The sequence below is a fragment of the Dromiciops gliroides genome, chromosome 1, assembly GCF_019393635.1.
Source record: "Dromiciops gliroides isolate mDroGli1 chromosome 1, mDroGli1.pri, whole genome shotgun sequence".
Taxonomy (NCBI): Eukaryota; Metazoa; Chordata; class Mammalia; order Microbiotheria; family Microbiotheriidae; genus Dromiciops; species Dromiciops gliroides.
This window is the reverse complement of record NC_057861.1, coordinates 761064841-761074859: the sequence shown is the minus strand read 5'-3', so window position 1 is coordinate 761074859 and position 10019 is coordinate 761064841. Positions and strand designations below refer to the sequence as shown.

General features: G+C 47.4%; 1 protein-coding gene across 1 annotated transcript in view; it reads right to left on the bottom strand.

Annotated features, from left to right (window-relative positions):
• LOC122737067 (centromere protein P) overlaps window positions 1–10019 on the bottom strand; it is a 194273-nt gene that overhangs the window by 121692 nt on the left and 62562 nt on the right. The gene's annotated exons all lie outside the window — the stretch shown is intronic.

Below are 10019 nucleotides of genomic sequence, written 5' to 3'. Positions count from 1 at the left end.
TGTGAGGGCCAGACGGGAAGGATCATGGCTACTGGGCACGTAGCATCGTGCGGGCGCCCAGTGGGCACCATGTCAATGCTGCCCTGGTCATTCAGGCCTTTTGGACTCACGTCTAACTCTCCATGACCCCATGGGGGTCTTCTTGGCCGAGACGCTGGAGCTCTTTGCCATTCTCTTCTCTAGCTCATTTTATAGACGAGGAAACGGAGGCAAATAGGGTAAAGTGACTTGCCCAGGATCACCCCGCTAGGAAGTGTCAGAGGCCAGATTTGAACTCAGGTCTTCCTGACTCCAGGTCCAGTGCTCTGTGCACCATGATGCCCCCAGATGCCCCTGTAAATACTAGCTATTCCTCCTCTTATAATACACAGAACCCAATAAATCGGAAACCATTTGAGTTGACACTACTGTCCATAACTTCTCGGTCAGACATCTGTTTCCTCACCACAACTGGGAGCCATATTTCTTCTGAGTTTCCAAATAAATGGCTAATGAGGATCCAGAACAGCCACAGAAGTGTCATCACCCCAAAGGTCAAAGGGCTTCTCGGGGCTCTCAGCCGACAGAACTTGCACCGAGCTGACATAAGTGAGGGTGACGGGAAAACTCTTCTGCGGGAGTCGGGTACCAAGCACTGCTTGGTCCACTCTAGCCCACAAACACAGGGTTTGTGGGTGGGCAGAGACGTCCTCCTTTATAAATCTATTCCCTCTCCCCAAGATACCCCCTCCCCAGGCCTGCAACACACACAGAGAAGAGAGCGTGATTAATGGGAAGACGAGCCGTGAACGCAGGGTTGCTCTAAATGAATCCGTGCAGGTGTCATCACGTAACCTGTGTTCATCTAAGAGCTCCCTTGTCTTCTCTTTCACCTTCCCTTCTTTTTGCTCATTCTCTCGTTTGAGGTCATGAAATAGATGCAGGTTAACATTAAAGAATGTTTGGCAGGTGTCAGATGACATCTATAAGGGGCGACTGAGGTAGTAAATACAAAAGTCAGTGGGTGAAGTGCAGAGTTTGCAGGGCTCAAGGGCTGGCCCTGTCACTCAGGGGTCTGGAGACCCTGGACAACCTGAGCTGCTGAAGAACAGAGATTCGAGTCGGCTTGGGGCTTGGGGCTGGAAGCTCACCTAAACAATGCCTGAGGGACTTCCCTCCTTGGTCACATATTTGCAGGTTAAATGCCAGTAGCAGAGCTAGAAAGGAGAGAAACCAACAGGTGGATGGGCAGGCAGACATGGGGTGATGCCATGACTTGCACTGAATTGGATTTAACTGAGGGAGGGCTGGGCAAGGCCAGCGATGTCACTCTCTCCTCCAGAGCCATCTGGGTCCAGTAGTAAGACATAGATCAGGATGATGGGAGATGGCCCCAGATATTTAAGGTAATCGGGGTTAAGTGACTTGCCCAGGGTCACCCAGCTAGTGTCTGAGGTGAAATTTGAACTCAGGTCCTCCTGACTCCAGGGCCAGTGTTTTATCCCCTGTGCTACTTAGCTGTCCCTTGACAGGCTTGTCTACACTAACCTAAAGGACAACAAACAGACACGAAATGGAACAGATCTGCTGGAGTTTCTGGAGAGCTCGAGTCACATGAGGAACAAAAACTGCTGCCTTGGGGTTAGATAGAGGAAACTTGCCGGGAGGAAGAAAAGGGAAGAACAGGTAGGGCTGACCAGACTAAGGCTGATAAAACCAGAGAATCAGGGGTCAGCATTTCAAGGGTTCTGAAAAGAACGGAAGAGATGACAGAGTGACTGACTGCCTTCCCAAAAGCAATTCTACAGTTTACCTTCTCATGTTCCTAAGATCTCCACCCAGTCATTCGGTGAAGAATTATTGAGTGGCCGGGCACCTAAGGCCATCTGCCAAGTGCACGGTACGCAGACAGAACTAGAGCCAAGAAGCAGGCCACGCAGAAGAGGGAGAGAAGGGACAAAAAAAAGGGGAGTGAGAAAAGGGTTCTGAAAGACAATGGAGGCTAAGGACTCTGGGAGTCAGAGGAAGTGTCTGGGCAAGGGTCTGAAGGAGGGAGACAGAGTCCTAAGTCTAGGGAACACCGACTTGGCCCACGTGGCTGAAATGAAGAATGAATGGGGGGCAGTAACGCAAAGTAGGCCTGGCAAGGCCCGGCTGGAAAAGGCCTCAGGCGCCAAGGCCAGAGCCAGAGCAGAGCCCCGGGGAAAGTGCCCTGGGCTCAGCAGTGTCAGAGGGGTGCGACGGGACAGAGAGGGCCTCCCATCCCATTCTCTCCAACACGCCCACCGCTCCCTCTCACTCATCTGGGCTCTCTCCCTGTCTGGGAGCCGCTTCCCAGATGCCTTGAAACCCCTCCTGTGACCCGTGTGTCCTGACCAGCTATCGTCCCATGACCCTCCGGCTTTCTGTGGCCATACTCCCAGAGAGCCGTCCACACAGGTGCCTCCACTTCCTTCCCAGTCTTCCTTGGAGAGAGTGCCCAATTCACGCTGTCAATATTTTGTTTGCCCACGTTTGCTGGCATGCGGTCCCCCCACCCCAATTAGACTGGGAAGAGCAAGGACTGGCTGCTATTTTTTTAATCCCTGGCACTTAGGCCAATGCCTGGCAAACAGCAGGCACTTAATAAATGCTAGACCGACTGGCTGCCTCCAGCGTCTGGTCTCCGACAGCCTTTCAGGCATCTCAAGTCGGGTGCCTGATGCATAACTTGTTATCCTTCCCCCCAAACTCTGCCCCCTCTACCTACTGACTGAGAGGGCCCCCCCCCCACCTCCTTCCAGTCTCTCAAGCTTGATCCTCAGAGGCATCACAGCTTCCTCCCTCTCTCCCACTCCCAGATCCAAGATGGCACCGAGGCCTGTTGATCTCACCTTCCTAATCTCTCTCAAACGTGCCCCCTTCTCTCTTCTGACACAACCACCAGCCCGGAGCAGATCCTCATCACCCCAAGCCTGGACTACTACAATCACCGGCTGGAGGCTGGGGAGGGGGAATGCATAAAGTGCCAGGGCTAGACTCAGGAAGACACTTCCTAGCTGCGTGACCCTGGGCAAGTCACTTCACCCTGTTTGCCTCGATTCCCTCATCTGTAAAATGAGCTGAGCTGAGAAGGAATGGCGAATCGCTCCAGCATCTTTGGCAAGAAAACCCTCAATGGGGTCATGGGGACTTGGATGTGATTGAAATGACTGAACAAAAAAAAAGCTCCGGGATCTTCCTGCCTGAATCCTTGCCCTCTCCAGTCCATTAACCACTCAGCTGTCAAACTGATCTTCCTAAAGGTCTGTCCATGTACCCCGTGGTCCCCCCACCCCATTTAATAAATTCTAGTGACTCCCTTTCTTTGTATCCTCCCCACTTAACGGATGCTTGTTGATTAGGCTTGCCTTTAAATGCCAAGCCAAAATCCTCTTTATCAGAGTTAATAGGGAGCCACTGAAGATTCTTGACTAAAGGAGTGACATGATTAGACATGCTTAAGGAAGATTGTTTTGGAAACTGAATGGAGGAAGGATAGGAAATGGGACATAATGGAAGAAGGGAGCCCAACTACAAGTGGATTGCAATAGTCTAAGTGAGAAGTGATGAAGGTCTGCATGAGGGTGGGGCTATATGAGTAGACTGGCATGAAAAGGGAGAGGAATGTGCACTTATTAAGCTCCTACTACTATGTGTCAGATAGAGACGGTACACTTATTAAGCACTACATGCCAGGTAGGTTACATGCACTTATTAAGCACCAACTACGTGGCAGGTAGGGAACTGCGTACTTATTAAGCACCTACTATGTGTCAGATAGAGATTGTGCACTTATTAAGCACCAACTATGTGCCAGATGGGGAACGCATGTGCACTTATTAAGCTCCTACTGTGTGCCAGGCACTGTCTGAAGCACTTCACAAATATCTCCTCTGATCCTCACCGTAAGCCTGGGGGGTGGAGCTATGATTCCCATTTTACAGGTTAGGAAAGTCACACAGTAGGCACTAAGTGCATAAAGAAATCCAAACCCTTCCTATAGTGCTCCCTTCCCCCTGACGCAAGCCGGGAGCTTGCAACAGAGTTTGTACAGCCCTGCTCTCTGTCCCCGACATGCCATTTCTTCAGGAAGCTTAAATGCTCCCCAAATGCTTCAGACAGAAAAGGAATTTGCTGGTCCCAGATCTGGACAGAAACCCAGCAGGGGCCATCGATGGCGTGGCGGACCCACGGCCCGGAGAGCAGGGGACAGGAAGTTTTCATCTTTTGCCATGGAAGGAAGAGAGCTGAACTGTCCTCACAGGGCTGAGAAGAGGATTACTGCGTGTTGGCCAGAGGGGGGCAGCCGCGCCCCAGAATCTAGCGAGAAGGGGAGAGAAGCCAGAGGGGACGGGCTCATGCGCTCACGGGAGCCTCCCCCCCCCTCCCTCGGCTCCTCTGCTGGAAGGGAGGGCTGGGGGCCCTTCCCCACCTCCCCCATCCCATGAGGCTCTGATCCACAATAACAACCGGCACTGGTGTAGTGCCCCGAGTGCTGAGCAAATATCACCTCATTCGTTTCACACAGTGCTATGACTATGCCTATTTTATGGATGAGAAAACTGAGGCAGGCAGAGGTTCCCAGAGACACAGGAGTGCTTCAGAGTGGGTTTAAAGCAGGCCTTCCTGACTCTGGGTCCAGGCTCTGTCCACTTCTGAACCACCTCCATGTCTGCGAGGCCCCTGATCCAAACTCCCATCTGAAGGCCAAGTTGAACTTCAGAGCCAGTACCATGTGGCTGTGCCCTTAGGAACCCGCTCCCCCCCCCCAGGGTGTTTTTTTGGACATCCATCCCCTCAAAGTCATCCAAGGGGCCCCATCACCTTCACATCCCTATCTCCACCAGTCAAAATTATTTCAAGCAGATGAAAGAGAAAATGAGGTCTGTATTCTCCAAACCCTATCGAACGGGCTGTGAATTCTTAAGCTCCTGGTTAAGTCATGTGAACCACAGCAAAATCACAGGAATAACATCTTTTCAATTTGAGATTTATGATGGGAGCTGGCTAGACTATGATTCACCTTTACTGAGCAACCCTTTACAGATATAAAAGAAACATTTTAAATATCATTCAAAACCAAGGAAAAATCTAAGTGATGTCAGTGAAAGGAAGAAGAAAAAGGTTTCAAACCAGGAACATTTGTCTGCTGTATTTTTTTTTTTTGAGCAATGAGGGTTAAGTGACTTGCCCAGGGTCATACAGTAAGTGTCAAGTGTCTGAGGCCGGATTTAAACTCAGGTCCTCCTGAATCCAGGCCCAGTGCTTTATCCACTGCACCTAGCTGCCCACCATGGTTGTATCTTACAATCAAGAGGAAGGAGAAAGGTTGAATATATTTGAGAGGCCAGCCCTTTTTTAGAAACTGTTTTATTTTAAAATGTTTGAACGAGATACCTGCACAAGGTCAATATTTTCATTTTTTTAAATGGAAAAGAAAAGGTTTCTGGGTAAGAACTGGAGGCACCGACACGGAGCCTGCTCTGCTGAGGGCTGGGCCTCTTCTCCGTGTTCCTCCTTTTTCCCCTTTCTGCTAATTCCCTCCCTCACTACCTCCTCTAAGAGGAAAAGGAAGGCCCGATCCTCCCGACCAAGACACAGAGTCAAGTAGAATGGGCTACAAACGTGCCTCACTGGGCTCCTGCCAGGGCTCTGTCGCCAGGGAGGCCGCAGCCTTCGCCAATGGCCTCTCTGAGATGCCCAGGCGCCTGGCCTTCTCTCAGTCTACAGCCCCTGAGGCTCTCTGGGTTTTCCCCATCTGTTCTTCCTCTGGCTCCACCTGCCACTGGGTCACCTGTCCCCCAGGGCTCTGTCTGGGCCCCTCCTTTCTGTCCTCCATTCTGCTTCACCTGGTGACCTCACCCAGAGGGTCAATTATTGTCTGCATTCCGATGATTCCCATATATCCTTGTCCAGCCCAGACCTCCCTCTGACACCACAGGCTTCCATCTCCAATTAGATGTTGGGTAGACGTCTTTAACCTGACCTGTCCAAAATAGAACTCCTTATCTTTGCCCCTGAACCCAGCCTCTGCACCTTTCCTATCATTGCTGAGGGCACCACCATGCCCACCTCCCCCAGGCAGGCTCCTAACCTAGGAGCCATCCTGGATTCCTTACTATCTCTCACTCCCCCTTATCCAATATGGTGCCAAGGCCTGTCAATTTCACCTTCTTCTTTCTCCCCAATACATCCCCTTCTCTCCTTGGACCCTGTCCCCACTCTGGAACAGGCCCTTAGCACCTCACGCTTGGACTACTGGAATATTCTGCTGGAGGCTCTGCCTGCCTCAAGTCTCTCCCCACTCCAGTCTACACTCCACTCAGCCACCAAAGCAGTTTCCTAAAGCCCATTCCGTAAATCCCAGTGGCTCCCTATTACTTGAGGATCAAACATAAAATCTCTTTGGTGATCAAAGCTCTTTGCAACCTGTTTCTGTAAGTTAGACTCTTCACTAATTCCAGTGACCTTTCCCCCTAAATTCTGAAATGGTAACAAGCCCAGGGAGAATGTACTGAAAGAGAAAAATGTATTACCCCTGCCCCCATTTCAGGGTCTTGCTTTTTTATCCTTAATCTAGGCTCACTGAAATGTTTCTGGACATGTTTGTTTCTAGGTATTTAGAAATACAGCTCTTTGTATCTTTTTGCATTCATCATTGAATCTGATAAAAAAATTTTCAGCAGGAACTTTAATAAGAGTTCAAGAGAAATGTATCCAATGTGGTGTTTCTGAGTTATATTGCTCAAGGTTTCAGAAACTTGCTTTAGAAGTAAAAGAAGGGCGGGGGGGTTCTCACTTGGAAGAGTCTGACAACATTAACAGTGGCATCACCAGACCCAGCTATAGATGAATGGAAACGTAACAAATACTGCTGTGGTTCTTTCCATGAGATGGTGAAGAAAGTGCAGACGCTTGCTCTCTGTGTCTTCGTGCGCATGGACGCCTGCGGGTTGAGAACACAGTGCTAATAAAAAACATATGGGAAGGCTGTGCAATGAGCGGCAAACCTGACCCAAGTACCATTGGCCACGTTTAACATACCAAAGTCTTGAGTAAAAGGCTGGCTTTTTATATTTACCTTATATGTTCAACAGAAACTCCCGAGCACACAGACCACTGAGGATTTACATTCAACAGCAAAAAGGCCATCTGGTGGGTTGTTTTTGGTTTTTTTAATTCAAAAGAAAGGACGACTTTGGAAAGAAAAAAAAATAAGCCCTAGATTGACTTTACCTTCATTGCTTGTATAAACTTGAAAGAGCGTGTAAAAGCATGATCTCAAGCAGTCACCCTGCCAAGAGACACAAACCCTGACTCGGTGTTTGAAACAGGAATCCACTGGTTATGAAAGAAGACTTTGTGAGTCCCAGAAAGGGAGTAAGATGAGGAAACTTTCTATCCCTGCAAAATAAAACCGAGGCACATTTTCCTCAGTTCCCCTTAAATCCTAAGCCTGCTCCCTCTCTGTATGTGCTACAAACAGACCAGGCAGAGCCGGGCAGTGGCCGTGTCTATGAAAAGATTATGCAAGCCCATAACTGTTCATTTTTGCTGGGTTAGGTTGGAAGGCTGGAGGGCTGGTGGTGAGGTGCCGAGCTTAGGCTGGGTTGTCTGGTGGGTTTTTTTGGGGGGGGTGCCTGGAAGAGCAGGATGACAATGATCAATGAATTTATTTATTTAGAATTTTCCCCCACCTTCCATGTAAAAGCAAATTGTAACATCGATTTTCAAAACTTTGTGTTCCAAATTCTCTTCCTTCCTCCCTCTCCCCCCACTTAAGAACTCAAGCAATTTACTGTCAGTTATCCATGTGCAGTCACGCAAAACACAGCAGACAAAAAAACTTTAGAAAAAGGAACTAACAACAAAACAGCAAAATATGCTTCCATCTGTATTCAGGTACCATTAGTTCTTTCTCTGGAGATGGACTGCATTTTTCATAAGACCTTAAGAGTTGTCTTGGATCATTGCATTGCTGAAAATAACCAAGTCAGTCACAGCAGATCATCTTACACTATTGCTGTAATTTTGTATAGAGTACATTTCGCTTTGCATCAGCTCATGTAAGTCTTTCCAGGTTTTTCTGATAGCATCCTGCTCATTTTTTTTAATAGTAAACTACATTTATATAGTACTTTAAAGGGAGATTTTCTTACAAAACACCCATGAGGTTGATTATTGCAACAACAATAATAACTAACATTTTACCTGACAAAGAATTTTCTCCACAATAGCAAAGTACCACCATCACCACCACCACCACCACCAGCATCATCTTACATTGCTCTTGCCTTTGCTTCAAATTTTTTTCCCAGATACTATTGCCGTTTCCCTCCATCCTATTCACTCCCCATGATTTCACTTCATTTTCCCTCCTCAAAATTGCTTCTGACTGCCCCTCCCCCAATCTGCCCTCCCTTCTTTCACTTCTCCCCCCTTATCCCCTTCCCCTCCCACTTCCCCTCAGGGCAAGATATATTACTATACCCACTGGAGTGTGTATGTTATTCACTCTTTGAGCCAATTCTGATGATAGCAAGGCTCATTTCACTCCCCTTCTCCTCCCCCATCTTCCCCTCCATTCCATAAGCTTTTTCTTGCTTCTTTTATGTGAGATACTTTACCCCATTCCACCTCTCCCTTTCCCTTTCTCCTAGGGAAATCCTGCCATCCCTTAATTTTATTTTAAAGATGTCATCCTGGGGCAGCTAGGTGACACAGTGGACAAAGCACCCGCCCTGAATCCAGGAGGATCCAAGCCTAAATCTGGCCTCACACAAGACACTCCCCAACTGTACCGCCCTGGGTATGCCACCCAACCCCAACTGCCCCACCAAAAAAAAAATAAACAAAAGGGGGCAGCTAGGTGGCACAATAAATAAAGCACCAGCCCTGGATTCAGGAGGACCTGAGTTGAAATCTGACCTCAGACACTTGACACTTACTAGCTGTGTGACCCTGGGCAAGTCACTTAACCCCTATTGTCCCACCCCCCCAAAATGCTTTACATTGTGGTATATGAATATAATGGAATACTATCCTGCTGTAAGAAACAATGAGCAGGAGGAGTTCAGAGAAACCTGGAGGGACTTGCATGGGCTGATGATGAGTGAGATGAGCAGAACCAGAACATTTTGCACAGTATCATCAACATTGTGTGTTGATCAACTGTGATAGACTAGATTCTTCTCACCAATCCAACGATACAAGAAAGTTCCAAAGGACTCATGATGGAAAATGCTCTCCAAATCCAGGAAAAAAAAAAAAAGAAAGGAACTGTGGAATATGGATGCTGATTAGACCATACTATTTCTTTTGTTTTTGGTGCTGTTGTTTTTCTTTTTTGAGGTTTTTCGTTTTTGCTCTGATTCTTCTTGTATAACATGACTAATGCAGAAATATGTTTAATGTTATTATGTATATATAACTTATATAAGATTACCTGCTGTCTAGGGGAGGGGGGAGGGAGAAAAATTTGAAATTGGAAATCTTATCTAAACAAATGTTGAAAACTTAAATAATTTTTTAAAAAAATGCTTTATAGATATCATCTCTTCATAATTAATCCCTACTTGTGCCCTCTGTCTAAATTTATTCCTTTCAGCTGCCCTAATACTGAAAAATTTCTTATGAGTCAGAAGTAGCATCTTCTCATGTAGGAATGTAAACAGTTTAACCTTTTAACATCCCTCATAATGTCTTTTTCCTGTTTACCTTTTTATACTTCTCTAGGGTCTTGTACTTGAAAGTCAAATTTTCCATTCAGTTCTGGTCTTTTTAGACAATGATCAATGTAAAATGAATTCATGACCATCATGGTGTAGTGCAATAATATGGAAGCTGGGAGACACTGGCTTGTGCACAGGACATCACTTCTCAGGGCCTCAGTTTATTCATTTGTAAATTGGGGGTGGGGTGGGGGGGATTTAGATGCTGCCTAAAGTCCCTTCGAGTTCTAACCTTTAAAATTCCTTTGTTTAAAAACCAAGTTATGAATGAAGCTGTGCTGGGTAGAG